Below are 16423 nucleotides of genomic sequence, written 5' to 3'. Positions count from 1 at the left end.
AAAACACAACTTAGCATTTCAGTCATCTAAAATTCTAAATGAATGCAATGCGACATAGCAAACAAATAAGAAACTAACTAACTCTATGGCCTATGGAACCCGGAGGTTCAATGCCGCGTTCACAAAAGCTCTCCACCGACCTCTATCCTTAGCCAATTGGATCCAGTTTCTACTTTGTATTCCAATCTCTGCGAGATTCGTCTTAATATTGTCCTCCCATCTGCGCCTAGGTCTTCCTAATGGTCGTTTCCCGATTGGTCTTCCAGTCAAGACTTTGAAAGCGTTTCTACTTTCTTCCATACTAGCTACATGACCTGCCCACCTAAGCCTCCTAGACTTGATGACCCTAACAATGTTGGATAAACCGTATAAATTATGTAGTTCCTCGTTATGAAGCTTCCGCCATTCCCCATTTCCGTTCCTCTTGGGTCCGAATATTCATATCAGGATCTTGTTCTCAAATACTTTCAGTCTATATTCTTCTCTCAGAGTAAGCGACCATGTTTAGCAACCATATAGAACAGCAGGCATGATTTTCGTTTTATATATTTTAAACTTCAAATTCCTCGACAGAATTCGCGACGACAAGAGATTTTGAACTGAATAATAACACGAATTCCCTACTTTTAATCAGCATTTAATTTCTCCGTGAATATGATTTTCCTCTGTTAATATTGATCTTAGATATTTGAAATTATCCACTTTACCAAAAGTATTATTTAATATTTTAAGGCATCCATAATTTGCCGTATTACGGTCCCGACGCATTTCCATGTATTTAGTTTTCTCTGCATTTACTTCTAAATCCATGTTCCAGTAAGCTTTTAATAAGATCTCTGCATTTCTTTCTATTGTTCTCCTGTCATCCCCTATTAAATTTACATCATCAGCCTATGCCATGACCTGGTGAATACCGTTCAACTCTAGGCCCTGGCTGCTATCTTTGATTTTCCTTATAGCGTATTCCAGAACAAAGTTGAATGATAATGGCGAAAAAGCATCTCCTTGTTTCAGGTCATTTTCGACGTGAAAGCTCGTGGACAAAAAATTTCCTACCCGGACTTTACCTTGGGATTCATTTAAACATTCATCCAAATAAGAAAATAAATAATAGTATCATCAGTAATTGATACTATTACTTTTAAAACTTAATATAATTTTAAATAACAATCTATACAATAACAATATATAACAAATCTTTTTCATAGATCCTAAGAACAGTAATTAAGATTTAAACGTAAATATAAGGATTATTTATAGAAAAGTAAAAGGACAGTTACTTGAATACATGATAGACACGCCTGAAAGATGTAAACAAATACTTGCTTCTGATTAGCCAAAACTGGAAATTGTAAACAAATCCTTATCTGTGATTGTGCGAATGCCTGCTCACGATATTTGAAGGGAATGTCTAAGAGTACTTATATATATTTTTTGGTTATACAATTTTATTTCCTTAACAGATTTTTAATAGCTATTTGCTAATGGTTACTTAGAATTCAAATTTATTTTTTCTTTGTTAGTAACACATTGAAATCTTTAAGTTTTACGTCCTACGCTTATGCCGGTTAGGCTAAAGACGGTGATGATGAGAGATGAGTGAAACGATGGAATGTAGAAAGTGGGAGGAAACGGGAGAACCCCGACAAAACCCACGAGCACGGTATTTGTCCACCACAAAGTCCACGGGATCGAACCAGGGACCCCAAGCACTGGAGGTGAACGCTCTACCACTGAGCCACCGAAACCCCTAGTAACACATTGAGATATTTGGATTGTGGAATTATGCAAAGATCAACTTGCCATCAGTAGAGCGATTTGTCCAAACCACTCATTTCAATCACAGTTGTCCATTTTTATGAGCTAATTTAGATATCTCTTGTCAGATCTAGCTCGAAACGTTTTCAAATTTCATATTAATTAAAATAATATAGAATCACAATAGGATATCTTATAATAGATTAACAGTTTTAAAAAGCATTGAAACTGGAATGAAATCCTCTGAAAAACCAGCAAAACCTACAATAATATAACTTCTGCATACACATTAACGAAACAGAAATATAAAATCCATATATTCGTAATACTCATGCAAACTATATTTCCTTTAAGATGCTTATTAGCAGTACCAGGAACGTACGCAGGGGGTCACGGGGTCCGGACCCCCCGACATTTCGACTTTTTTAACATTTAGCCTAATTTTAGGGGCAATTTTAGGAATTTTAATATAAAATACCTTCATATTTATTTTGGAACCCCCCCCCCCCGAAATAAATTCCTGGGTTCGCTACTGAGCAGTACCATTTGACAATATCAGATATTTGGAAACAAACTGCAAACTAAAACACTCACCTTTAAACGAAATTAATAATAGGGATTAAAGTATGCGTAACTTGTTTTTTTCTCATCTGAAATATAGCCACTATAGATGCTGTGAGGGCGTCAAGTTTAAATGAATGGTACATCGAATGTTTATGTTCTCAAAATGGAAAGGAAAAATAACCATAATACAAATGTCGAAGCATTTTCCTAAAGCAAATGCTCGTACTACAAATAAGTTTTGGGGAAATAAAATATTTCTGTTCTTCATATAGTAGGGAATAATCTTTCGAAATTTACCTCCAGTCTTACTTCCGCAAATTTTTTTATAGTCCGCCATTTTAGGCAAAACGAGGATTAGGCCAAACGAGGATACTTATTTCGCCTAAAATGGCGGACACAAATCTTATCATTCATCTGCCATAAAAATGTAAGATAATTGGTTAGGCGAAACGAGGATTAGGCCAAACGATGCAAGATCAAAAGTAGTATTACGAAAATAATATAAATCTACATTGATGACGATTGGAGATATGACTCCGGGGGAGAATTTCGTAGCTCCGGGAAGAAATTCTCGCCCGGGCCTCCCGCTGAAATCATTACTGCATGGTATCGTCATAGTACTATGTATCAATATACAGGATATCTCAAAAGTCCCCTGACACATGGTAATTCTGTTATTATCAGAGTTACTATAAAATGTAAGAGGGAAAATTATTTCCAAATATAATGTTTTCAATCTAAAGTGAACGACTTTTTTTAAAAAAAATCGGACGACTCGTTTGGGGTGTATACACTCTTTACGCATTCAATGTTAAATGAAAACAGACAGTAACTTCAATTAAGTTGTTGATGCAGGTAAATGGCTACGTTTAATTTTCATTTAACATTGGGCGCATAAAGAGTGTACAGCCCAAACAGCTCGTCCGATTTTTAAAAAATCCTTCATTTTAGATTGAAAACGTCATATTTGGAGACGGTTTCCCCTCTTACATTTTGTTGTAGCTCTGATAATAACCGAGTTACCTTATGTCAGAGGACTTTTGAGACACCCTGTATGTATAGGCTATTACTTTAAATGTATTCAGGTGTATGTATTAATAGTGAAAAGAAATCAATATTTTAAATACAAATAAGCATAATTTCCTCCAACTACATTTATACATTAAATCAGTGGTTCCCGCCTTCTTTTTAACTGATGATACACTTCACTGGGCGCCCACGACTTTGCGATATGTTGTCTAATTTTTTGACAATATATTAAGCTATGTAGGGAGGAACTAAAACGAAATGAAAAATGAAATAAAATTTTTGAGTTTTACGTCCCATGATTATACCGTTCTAGGCTAAAGGAGACGGTGATGATGAGAAATAAATGAAATGGTAAAATGAAGAAAGTGGGAGGAAACGGGAGAACTCCGATGAAATCCACGCACACGGTGTTTGTCCACCACAAAGTTCACTTGACGGAGGCTGGGATCGAACCCGGGACCTCAAGCGGAAGAGATGAACGCTCTACCATTGAGCCACCGCGGCCCAGGGCGAGACTACAACTTCTTATAAAATAGTATCCTATGCAGAACTGACCACTGTTGCTGTTAGTGAAAGCGCTGACTAAAGTGCGTCCAGTAAGAGAACGTCTCTGACATCTCGCAGTGACATTGCCACTACTTGCGTGTCAAGGTTTTTTTTCGGTGCAACTGTAGTGGCAATTTAATTAATGGTATAAGCCAGAGTGATCGTGGTTGGTAACACTGGTGTCAAAGTAGGGGCTGCAATGTCCCACCGTGGAGACGTCAGAGACCATCTCTTGTTCGCCGTGCTATAGTACAGTCTGTCTCAAATTTCATTTTAACTAATTATTAAATCCATCATGATTTTTAAATTCTAAAATTTCGCGACACACCGCTTGGAAATGTGTGACACACTGGTTGGGAAGCACTTCATTAAATTTCAGAGAATAAGTTGTTGGTTTCTGATATAGGTTAAATATACCTTGATATATATTTATTGTTTCAATACTTTTATACCTAAAACATAAAGGATTAAGAATAGTTATTTAATTATAAACTTACCGTAACTTTGCTGCAAATCCAAAAGAGAATTATTTTTTCAATGATCACAGAAAATTGATGGATATTTATTTCAATTACACTAAAGAAAATCGAAGTGGCTCTTCTTTCAGAAGATCAGGAACTAGTGAATCGTATAATTTCCACATCTGCCTATTGACATGAACGTCTTCCTCAGTTCACTGACATGTTCACTAAACACATAATTAGCATTTTTTACTAACACAGCATTATGCTTAGTTTCTGTTGATGCAGTAGAAGCACAAAAATGCTAGAACAGCAATTAATACAAGATGGAAGACAAAAGTGCATTTCCTCTATTTCCGCTTTCAAATTCTTACCAACATAAATGAAATATTATCTTTATTAACCAAGATTCAGACTGCAAACTTGTATTTGCGAAACGCACTCCTCTGAATATAAACCAATGTGACTAAAATCTCAAGGTCGACATCCTACCGGTCTCTGATAATTAAGGTTCAGTGCATGAGTAGGAAAGGGAGGCGTAGAGGAAATTTGCGAGTTATACCTTAGGATAGCATGATTGGAGCGAGACGGAACTGGAACTGAGACGCTGGAAAATCCAGTTTTTTTGTTAATGTTCAAGTTTTCTTTTATTTATATATTCATCCCATCTTCATCTTTGAGCATGCATACCATACACATTCTGGGTATACTTTTATTTTCGATACATTTTCATTAAGACTCTCGTTTTCGGTCATGCTGAGATGATTATTCGTATTAATAAAGTAGTCTTGTTCAAAAACTCCTGACCATCCACCTTTCTACGTGGAGCAATATAATGGTCTAAGCATCCAGTACCTCAACATCAGTATGCTTAACACAGAATATTTACTGTAGTGTAACGTTCAACAAAGACAAAAACCGTTAATTAATTCGTTATTCGTCAATGTACTTAAATTTTAATTAGCTTCGTGCATGTTACGTATATTTTGATCCTTATATTTTACAGTTAACGTTCACCCGCCAACGAGAAGAAATTCAACTCTTGTAGTTCGTAGCTCACGTACGCTTCATAACATCGATGTTACACAAGGATGTAAAGTCAAAACCTATTAATAAATCACTATTACATGCTATTTGTATCAACATAATCTTTCCTCTTATTTTTAATTGTGGAATTAACATAAACTACAAATTGAAAATTTAAAAGTATATATTAGTAGACTTACACATTGGATAAAATGCGGCTTTAAGTGAAAATGAAATAAACTCTTTCAGTTTTACGTCCCACAATTATGAGGGCTAGGCTAATGGAAACGGTCATAATGAGAAATGAATGAAATGGTGAAATGAATAAAATGGGGGAGGGGAACTACAGAATCCCGAGAAAACCCACGCATACGGAGTTTGTCCACCACGAAGTTACGTCCACATCTTGGCGTGGACTGGGATTGAATCAAGGACCCCACGCACCAGAAATGAACGTTCTACAACTAAGCCACCATGGCCCAGCGGCTTTAAGTATTATGATAGTCTAACTATACTTCGTTTATTAAAATCTTTTAAACTGTAATATTACTACACTACACTACTCAGCAATTTGACACTTTATGCCTCATCGTAAGTTCCTATACATACAACAAAAGTTTGTTAATAAACCTTCACTGCTAAAGTGTTCTATCAATTTGCATTCACTGTACTAATTGCTTCAATGTTACCCAGCTTTTCTTCTCCTTCGCTTGTTTTCTTCCGAAATATATATAAATTTCGAGCAGTCCAATATTTTCATTATGCAAACCATCTAAAGCAATGTTCCTTAGAACCAGTTAATTTGGCTAAGACTCCCTCCTCCCCTAGCCAATGTTGCCCACATTAAGAAAAAAAGTTATATTTTTCTCAATTCTCGTTACGACAACGACACAAAAAATACATTTCCAAATTCGAAACATGACGAGAAGCAAGACAATCTTCGACTCGTTTCCGAGATGAGACGAGAAATTTCTGGAGTCTCGTGAGAATTGTTGCCCTCAAGATGAGAAGAGAAGTACAGTTTTCTCATCTCTTCTCGTTTTTATCTTTTCTTTTTTCTTTTTTTTTTTTGTGTGTGCCAAATCGTAGTCTTGTTTTGATTCTTGAAAAATTCTTCCTCATTTTTAGATTCTCTTAAAGGTTTTCTCGTTTCGATTTGTAAATTTATTCACAAATTTATGTCCTGATATGCTTCTTAAATTTATCTAAAAGTTATCATAGAGCTGTGTGTCACGGTAGGTTCTCGAATTGTCTGATGATAACATTTAAAACATATTTATTATTAAAGTATATTGTATAACGACTTGTGTATTTTTAAATTTTCTTGTTAAACATTGCTTCAATTACCACGTCTTTTCGGTGCTTCATCCATCCTTCCAATGTTTTGTGGATTTTGTGTTTAACTTTGAGTTGAGTTGAGTTGATTTTAGTTTAGCGTCCCTTTCAGCAGCGAGGCTATATGAGACGTGGACCTACTGATTAACGTGGAATCCGAACCACATGAGCTCCCGCCGGGAATCGAACCCGGGTCTCCCACGCCAAAGGCGCGTACGCTAACCGCTTAGCCACGGAGAAGCTCTGTGTTTAACTTTTCTCCGCCTATTTTCTATAAACTTTTCTCCGCCTATTATATCGCTCATTGCACAGATTTTTCTTCAATCTCTCCTCTCACATCACTGTCCATACTTTTTAGTCGCTCTAAGTTCCATTTTCGATTTCTTCTATCATTTTTCTTTATTGACTTTAGCCAGATTTGCACTTCAGCCACTGAAGGGTTGACATCCGAATCAGTGTCTCTGCTTGCGGTAAAGTTTTCACGTCTCGTACACTATTCCTGTATGAAAATGTAATCGATTTGGTAGTGTTTCTTATCTCGTTTACTTTTCCATATATGCAGATTGGAATTTCTCTTCCTAAACCACGTATTCGTCACCACCATATCATGTTGTTTACAAAAGTCGATAAGCATTTAGCCCAGTACGTTTCTTCCACCTGATCCAAATGGTCCACCTTACTCGCAGTTCCTTTTCCCCTACCCTGTTGAAGTCTCCCACTATTATGTCGTTGACCTTACCTCTTATCTCCTGATATAATATTAATATCGTCTTACAACGCTTCTACTTCGTTGTCATTGTCGATTTATTGGCATATACAATTGTATTATCACAATATCCACTGATTTTCTGCACGCCCAGTGCAGTATTCCCCTTTGGTTACGCTTTTGCTATTTCGTTCCTCACTGCTATTGCGGCATCATTCTCACTGTCAGCTTTAATGCCACCCATATAGAATACTGTGTAATTTCCCGATATTATCTAATCTTTTTCTGGCCATCGCACTTAACTAAAATTCACCAGGTTCGCTTTATATTTATCCATTTCCAGTTTTAAGTTTTCGAGATTACTGTACGTCGTAAAATTCGTAGTTATAAATAATATTAATTATTGACCTCGTGTATTGAAATGTAGTTATCTGTTTTGGAGCAAATAACCAGGGTAAAATTGTGTTTCCCCAGATTTTTCTTTGTTCTCAAAGGCCTATAACACTCATACATATAAAGTGGCAATGTAATTTTATGTGAGCTTGGGGTGGCTTGTTTTTGTTTCAGAAGAACACTTGATTTTATTTACATTTCACATTTTCGTTGTAAGAGATGCTCATGTCTTATAACGTTACAAGTAATGAAATGGAGATGATGATGATGATGATGATGATGATGATTATTATTATTATTATTATTATCATTATTATTATTATTATTATTATTATTATTATTATTATTATTATTATTATTATTAGAAAACGGTTTGCTCTGAAATTAATTGTCAGCTACGCTATACTTAAAATAACTTGACATTTTTCCTCCCATTAATCTGCTTTTGAGGAGGGTTAAATACGTGTTTTCCATTTCTTTCGCAATTTGTTTCTGCATAAATTTACTCCATTTTGTTTATGTAGTTGACTTGCAATAAGAAAAGACCATATTTAAACTTCAACTTGAATTTCATTAATATCATAAGATTCAGAAAAATATGAAGAAGGTATTTACAATTGTTATGTTTAAAACTAGTTTTAAAATCACAATTGTCATAGAGCAGATAAGTGTTTGTTATCTCATTATCTGCGGAAGCGTATACGATATTTTACTTCCGTGCAGACTTCTATCTATGTAACACTACGAGCATTGGAATGCTTTAATTGATTTGTGTGATCTAAATCCACGTTAAGAAAGCAGTTGTCGCAGTTGCAAAAGCAATAACAACTGTAATGTTAACGTGGTTGTGCATTACCAGAAACCATTTATTTACGACTTATCCTTATTGTAAAAGGAAAGTGTCTCAGTCTATGAGTAATGGTAATTCTTAGTAGTTAAAGTTAGCCGTGCGTTGCCTGTTTGACGACAATAGATGGCGCTAGCACGGAGGCAATTTGCAGATTTAAAACTATTGTGACGATTTAATTGCAATTTGAAAACTACATTTTTGAATTTAGTTACTTCGAAATAGAATAAATCTGTAACCATATTTAGAGTTCAGCAATAGAAGTTGTGACTATTTAATTACAACTTAAACTGTAAGGTATATTAATTAGATTTAATTATTTGAAAATGAATAGTGATGATGCTGAATGAACGTTTCGCTATTTAAGGTACGAGCCATAGTCATATTTAGATTGGAACATTAATATTTATGTAATCACAAGTTAATTGTAGGCAAACTAAAAAAAAGTTAAATGTAAATAATTAGAACTTTTAATTAAAAATTATTAAAAGTTTTGATAATTTTAAATAATTACAAGTACTTCATACGATGCATTCAAAACCAAAGCATTGCTACACTCTCTATAATTTTCTGTACCATTAATGGGTTTATCTGGCAAGAAAGGTCTATGAAGCAATATGTTAATGACTCCTATCTGATGAGTAATGAAAAGAACTATAGATTCCTCTTTTCTGTCTGGTATAATTATACTGCAAGTGGCAACATTGTTTAGTCTTTTGATGTAGTTCTTCTAGATCTGTTTCCCGAGACAATAAATTTCTCTTAGTTAACGTTTCGCACCCTGTGACGAAGCCTGCTTTATTGTTACAGAATCAAAAGAAAGCCACTACCATTACAAATATTTCCCATAAATATGCCGTTTGAAGCAGTATATCAATCATTATCCGTGCTTTTTATATCTTCAGAATGATTTAAGGTATCAAATTGCTGTAAACGCATTATAATTTTTGAAAATTATCTGCATGATTAGATGTAATACTTATATAAGAACTTTTTTCGAAATAGAAACTTATGAAAAAAGTCAAATTTCGAATTCCTTGTAACTTTTCTTCATTCATTCGAAACACACCACGTCATGATCACAGTAAAGTACTTTGTATATAAATTGAATCGTTCATCTCATTTTCATTATTACTGCTGTTGAATCTTTTTTTTTTATGTAGCATCTTCAGTTTGTAACACTGAATAATATATATCGTAGTAAATTTATGTTAGTATATAGATCTGAAATATGTGATAGTCTCATTTAGTGCTATTTAAAAAACGATATAACTTTTGTTCGATTGAAAACACTGTTAATGAAAGTGGTATTACAAAGTATGCTATACGATTTCTCCTTGTCGATAAGTGCATCGTACAAACTTTGAGCGTGTTTTATGATTTATTTTGTCTTACGTTACAAGGGAGTTTCAAGACAAATGGTCCACCCTGTATATAAGATTACGGATACGTCGTATATATATAAGATTACGGATACGACGGATACGTCGTCGGTATTGTACGTATTTGGCTACTCCTTTGCAACGTTACTTGGACAAATTCACTCGCAAATATGTTATACGAGTACATACTTTCTCATTGGCACTTTTAATTCGCTTTCGCTAAAATATATTTATTCACAAGCCTACAATGTCGGAAGTTGTTCCAATGCATCCTACGAGTCTCTTCAAGGCCGAATTAAATAACACACTATAAAAAATGCGGTAGCCTAGAGCAGTCATTTCCAATTGGCCGATATATTACGTAAGAACACACGTTGGCAGTAACATAAATAGCAGAGGCGAACACTAAAGCAAAGAAGCGGAGTGAATGTTATAGGACAATGAAATAAGCAGTGTACTCTTACAAAATCATGAATTCACATGTAATGTACTACATCGATCGACTACTCTATCGATATTCTTTTTGACTGTCATCACTATTTTGTCTTAGCAACGATAGATTACATGCGTGCTCTTTTCCCTTTCTGTGTAGTTTACTGAAAAGAGAAGCAGTAAACTGTGATGTCACAGATCATTCAGTTTGAAATATGTCCTAAAGGAAGCCCTACATATACGAGGAGCGTACCAAAAGTAATGCAAATATGGTCATCAAAGCGCTCTGGTAATTATACTAACTCTTCTTCAATAGAATGCAGATTATATTAAATACGATGCCCTCGCGTCAACGTTGAACTCAACTTTCAAAGTATCTTTGAAAAAGAAACAACTCAGGTGCGCATCGATAGCTCTTGAATTTCTTACAGGCTGATTCCTCACTTCTGGTTTATAAAAATACCTACGTTTCAAGATCAGAGTAGACATCCACTCTTCTCTCCTTCAAATCGGGTGTTAGTTGTTGAAGCATACACTTATCCAGCAACCTCACTGATAGTGATACCTCTGCCCGCACGAAAAAACTCATCCATTCAGTCATCGAAGTTCAAGGTCTTGCACTGCGCGATTTTACTTCAATACTGGTTTTTCCATGTGTAATTGCCAATGACGTCATTCCTGTACGCATTCTGTAGCATTTTTGTGGATGTCGACTGGCTTAACCCCTCGTTAAGAACTTAATAACAACACGTTATTGCTGTCTGGAATACATTACTTACTTACAAGGGAAAAACATGAAACACCTGTATAGAGGAAGAACCACTCTAATTAAACTGAACAATTTGAATGATGTATAACAGTTAATTTAGGAGTTACGACCATTTTTGCATTACTTTCCGCACGTCCGTCGTAGATTGATAGGAAATGTTTTGACTGAACAAGGATAAATGTAAAAGCTACATGATTACTAACTAAACAACAATGAAAACTTAAAATAGGCTAACTGTTATAGTAATAGATTTTTTGCTATTATCCTTGTTTTATTTGGTCTGAATTTTCCACAAAGGGGCATCTTTCAAGAATTGTTGACGTTAGGCATGAAAAGTTAATATTCCCAGTGTACATCCAAAAGGGGTAATAGAAGTAGTTAAAGGTAGTTATATATTAATAAAGTTGTATATCAAAATATATCAACTTCAGTATTTCCCGATAGTAGAATAGAGGTACAACGGACGGGAGCAGAATAGTGCCTTTGTGGTATGACGAGCCACTGTAAGCATTATAATTAAACGTTATGCACAGCTGCCTACTTCATAACCCGCATCACCAACGAAATCACATCCACTGAAACTCGCTAAGGAAGATGCGGGATATGGCGACCTTGGGAATTCATTAACACAGAGTGTTATGATCAAATGGTTACAAATGATCCAAACAACAGCGAGTGGTGGAATCCACACAAATTGACGCTACAGTCTATCCGCAAGGTCAACGTGAGTGCGTTTAACTCCTCTGCATATCATGGAGCGAAAAAGCAAGGGCAGAGGCTAGATGAACGCAATCTAACTATAGTGGCCACTAAAACTTGGACAATAAACTAAGCATGGACCTACGTAAGTGACTGTGGAAAAGTTCGAGCTATACCACAGAAGTGTTCAATTAAGACCTATATAAGTTTGAGCGTCAATGAAAAAAAAAAAAAAGTCTAGAAAGGCTTTATGGTTGTTACTGGCTTTTGCCACAGATGGAAGGTCAAGACTCATAAAGTCGAGAAAATTTTAAATGCCTGCTCATTACCAAGAACCTGTCCAAATTCTGATTTACAAAGACAAAATACCATCATTGTTTGGTGACGAGAGCAGTCGTGTGAAACTGCAATAGTTCAGATTCAAGTCATATAGCAAGAAGATCTTTAGCCTTCTACCAACATATAGTATGCTATTCCGTTCAGGAATATTCCCTTAAGAGTCCAGAACTAGATAATAGTTCCATGAATTACTATGGTTTGAACCTCTCATACAGTTTTTTTTTTCATCATGTCGGGCTTGCGCGGTAATTGCTCTCTTGAAAGCCCGCAAGCAGGAGTGTGGCAATATATTCCTGATACAACTGCAGCAAAGTGTACTGGAGTGAAAACTGTGATGTCGTAAATCGTCCATACCAGTGCCTATCACATTGAGAATAGTCGTTGATGGCAGAGTGGAATATTTTAGATAAACAACAACTTTAATTTGTTCCGATGGAAACGGATCAGCCCTATACAAACAACCTTCTGTTTCCGTACTGTAATACTAGGGTGCAATCTTAAGAACGAGAAGAAGTTTCACATGCTGTGTCATTCCCAAATGGCATAGATTGGTGAAAACTTGAACCATACATGAAAAGTAGTGCTTCAGTATGATACTAGAAACAACAGAAAGAAACACGTGATTAGAACAAAAATCACCGAAAGCACTGCGACTCATGATGTCCCCTGATATTACAAAAGAAGTGAAGTGGTCCTTAAAAAGGTGTGTAATTTCATGGACAGCGTACATGCTCTGCAACGTGCTCCTATTCTGCTTATAAAATTGTTACATAACGAAAAACATAAATGACCTTCTCGTCAACTTGTTTCGTTGTCGTATGCAATTACTTCATGATACGCAAATCACTCTTGGAAAAATGGCTTCACTGGAAAGAAAACAGAACTGCCTAGGAAATTTATGAGGACTGCAGATGCAATGTTCCCTAGTATATTCTGTCTCTGAGATGAGCATCCCTCTTAATTCATGTTATCACCTTCCTCTTCGTAGGGTCAAAATCCATCAGAACTTATTAAGAGTGCCTAACAACCTCGGAATAATAGTAAGTTGTCGATGATCAATTCTCCTTTGGCTTAGTCTAATTTTTGAATTAGTTTCTGATTTCTTCAATAAAACAACTAGAAAAACGTGAAGATTTTAAAACAGAAAATTAGTTTTCAGAAGCTGTTAGCGTTATACAATGGATCCTCTATTGAGGTTGTCTCCGTCATTTCTTAATTTTACTTATAGTTTCTTAGTTGTAAATCTCAATATTTGTTCCGTCAACGTTCTTTAAATATATTAACCGTTTGTTTAAAGCTTGTCAAAATTTGAAAACGTTCAAGCTAAATTGGCTAGCACGAATTAGTACTCATACTAACTTCAATATATGTAAATGAAATGCTTAATTTTTTAATTAGTAGACTTATTTTAATTGAGTTCTTATTGGATACTTTAAGTACCGTTGTTGAAGACAACGTCCGAGTATATTTCTGCAGTTGTCTTGCAGGATGATTATGTAATATGACATAGAAACATATATACTATTTCTTAGATCTAATTCAAATATCAGAATGGGTATTTTCACAGTCAGCAAGTGCTGCCTTGCCTTGATATCTATCTACATATCCAAAGGTCTGCATGATTTCGAATGAATATAGTCTTGACCACGTTGATTTTGTCTTTTGAGGATTTATGACAATCAGATCAAACTAGAAGCAGGATATCGAAAAGCAAATAAAAAAACTGTTGACTGCTTTATGTTCGAAGGATTTGCGAATGCTGCTGTCAGCTACGAATTTGCGCCAGAAACATGAAAACGGGGGTCGTAATTAGTCTGGTGTCTCCGTTTGCAGGAGCCAGGTGGCGTGTTTAGAGATAACCAGAGCCGGTTCCTGAAATATCTGAGTTCCGGGAATAATCAGAGCTGTAGCTAGAGATTTCGGCGCCCGGAGCGAAGTAGAGTTCGGTGCTCCCTACACTCACCTCCAAGCCTTTTTTTCGCAAATAAGAGAAGCAGCTTTTGTTATGTTACGCAGAATTTTTATCAATCTGCTTGGACAGACCATTGTAACAATCAAAAGCGATCATTACGTGTAACAGCTGTTTTCAAGAGGCTCATTTTGGACTTTTTGTTTAAGTTGAAGAAACTATCTTTGGTTGGGAAACAGTCCCACTTAAAGAACAGTTATGGAAATTTACGTTTCATACTATCTATAAGAAATGAAATTTCAACACATAGAAACTTTTTTGCTTTTAAAATGTTCAAAACGGGTGACAGCATCAATTTCCAGTAATAATTGTAAACCTTTGTAATTTTATTCTGTATGTTATTACAAAAATAGTACTTTAATTTCGATTCTTTTATGGTAAAAATATCACTAGTCAACAAGATTTTGGCACAGAAATGAAAATACCTGATTCCAAAAGAACTTTCCACGTAGAATTCGAATCTGCAATCAGTTTTTCTCCATCACCCTCAGTTTCCCCGTGACAGAGAGATTTTCAGGAAATTTCCCCTCTTTTTCTTTTCTTTTTTTACCATTTTTGTACCTTTAGCTCGGGTACCCTTAGGTATATAAACACACAAATTATATTGTATGTTAGCTTGATTTATATTTAGTAATACATCTCAGTTTCATAAGAATCGCATTATTTTTTCTAGAGAAATAAACATATTTATATAAAAATATGTTGTGTACTGTTCATTTTACCATATTCATTAGTGCACATAAAATCACATAACTTCCACGAAAATTACAATATAAGCAGGGTTTACACCTCATTGGACTTCCAATAAAACATATTTTCAATAATGTGTACACCATGTCGCCATGTTTGTATGAGGGAATTTCTAGAGGGATTTTGTTGGAAATTTCCTCCAAAAAGTAGTTTATAAGATTTTTTTGCCTCAACTTGCTATTTGTATATAGTGATACAGAAACAGGAACTGCACTAAGACATAGTTTTATTTCTACTTAATAAATAATGTTAATTTCATGTGAATTGCATTATTCTGTCTAGAGATATAAACTATTGTGTCTATTTATAGGTAATAAAGAATACACTATGCAAGACTTTTGCCAAACACAAAAACCTAACGTTGACGTATTATTGTCGGCACATAGATGGATACTCAAATACAAGCACAAATACATGCATGCTTTCTGTGGGAAGTCACTTTTTAATATTTTGATCTGGCAACAATGCATAAGAAAATTGATGACTCACGTAGCCTGTTTGGGATGGAAAATTTCATGAAAAGTTCAAACTTGAAAAGTTCGGCTCATAAATTGTCCATTTAAAAAATCCCTGTAAAATTACAAACATTTTGGTATATAACATGGCTATATTAAAAATCGAAGTAAATTTATTTTAGTTTTTTTCTCTTTCTAATAGTACATAATTTTCACATTTTTTCAAAAGACGCTACGGAGCGTTACAAGCATGTATTTCAAATTTCAAGCCTATATCATAAAACAATATGTTTTCGGCAGAAATCTTCAATTTTACATGATGCTGACAATCGAAAACTTAAATTTGACTTGCACAAACAAGTTTATATCATAAACTCACGCATTACCAATACAAAATTAATCATTTTATTTAATATTTTTTTTCTTTGTGGAAAGCACTGATTCAGTTATAATAATGTGTTTTACGTGTTTATCCATATCATGTATAATGTCAATATGTGTCAGTTCATCTTGTATCATTATGGTGCAAATAACTATACTGTATAACACATAGGTAGCTCACAGTCATCACACTATGTTTAGAATAAGTTATTATAAAAATGAGTGTCGCTAATTAGTAAATAAAAGAAAACGAAAGTTCGGGAAAAGTTGCTTATGAAAAGTTCGGAAACGAACTTTCGAAAATGAAAGTACGCCTGAAAAGGTCGCTCATTTACATCTCTAAGCCTGATGACTGTTAGTAGCGTTGAGTGACAGTCCAAGCTGGACGTGTTTTAGATGTGTCCGCGTGTAAATTGAAGTGTTTGTGCATTGTGGAGTTCGAATAGATTGTGTTGTGTGATGATGCACTGAGTTAGGTTACGTTTGTGCTGCTTCATGATTGATGGAGTGTAGATTCGTGTGTGTATGTGTGTGTGATACCTTACAGGATACAAGATGCCGAGGAAGTGCGTAAATCACCCC

General features: G+C 35.0%; 1 protein-coding gene across 1 annotated transcript in view; it reads right to left on the bottom strand.

Moving 5' to 3' along the window:
* The window catches only part of LOC145680882 (cytochrome P450 2J2-like), an 86444-nt gene extending 75369 nt beyond the window's left edge, over positions 1-11075 (bottom strand). The window contains exon 1 of the mRNA XM_081752030.1: positions 10947-11075. The gene's annotated coding sequence lies outside the window, so the exon portion shown is untranslated. The remainder of the gene's footprint in view (positions 1-10946) is intronic.
* Positions 11076-16423: the final 5348 nt, after the last annotated feature.

This window comes from Thermobia domestica, chromosome 3, assembly GCF_964235325.1.
Source record: "Thermobia domestica chromosome 3, izTheDome1.hap1.1, whole genome shotgun sequence".
In the NCBI taxonomy this organism is placed as follows: domain Eukaryota; kingdom Metazoa; phylum Arthropoda; class Insecta; order Zygentoma; family Lepismatidae; genus Thermobia; species Thermobia domestica.
The sequence above is the reverse complement of the archived record's forward strand: the minus strand, read 5'-3'. Positions and strand labels throughout refer to the sequence as shown.